The sequence below is a fragment of the Penaeus monodon genome, chromosome 22 (genome assembly GCF_015228065.2).
Source record: "Penaeus monodon isolate SGIC_2016 chromosome 22, NSTDA_Pmon_1, whole genome shotgun sequence".
Taxonomy (NCBI): Eukaryota; Metazoa; Arthropoda; class Malacostraca; order Decapoda; family Penaeidae; genus Penaeus; species Penaeus monodon.
In genome coordinates this window covers 21,354,277-21,354,530 of record NC_051407.1, presented here as the reverse complement: position 1 = coordinate 21,354,530, position 254 = coordinate 21,354,277, and positions in this window count along the sequence as shown.

Genomic DNA, 254 nt, shown 5'->3' with positions numbered 1-254 from the left:
CTGTTGATATCGTAATGATGGATAGTGAATGTTCCTGATTGCCTGTAGAGGCAGCTGTACCAGTGAAAGAAATGTCCAACTGATTATATTCATTACACTTATTATGTTGATCATTTCGTAAAATAAATCGCGGTTATTGAAAAGCTGTATATCATTTGTTCTTTCCTCACTGGCTGGAGATTTTTGTTTTTAGGTAATGTAGAAGAATGAAAGCTTTCGCGACCCTTAAATATTCAGCCATGAATAAGTGTAGT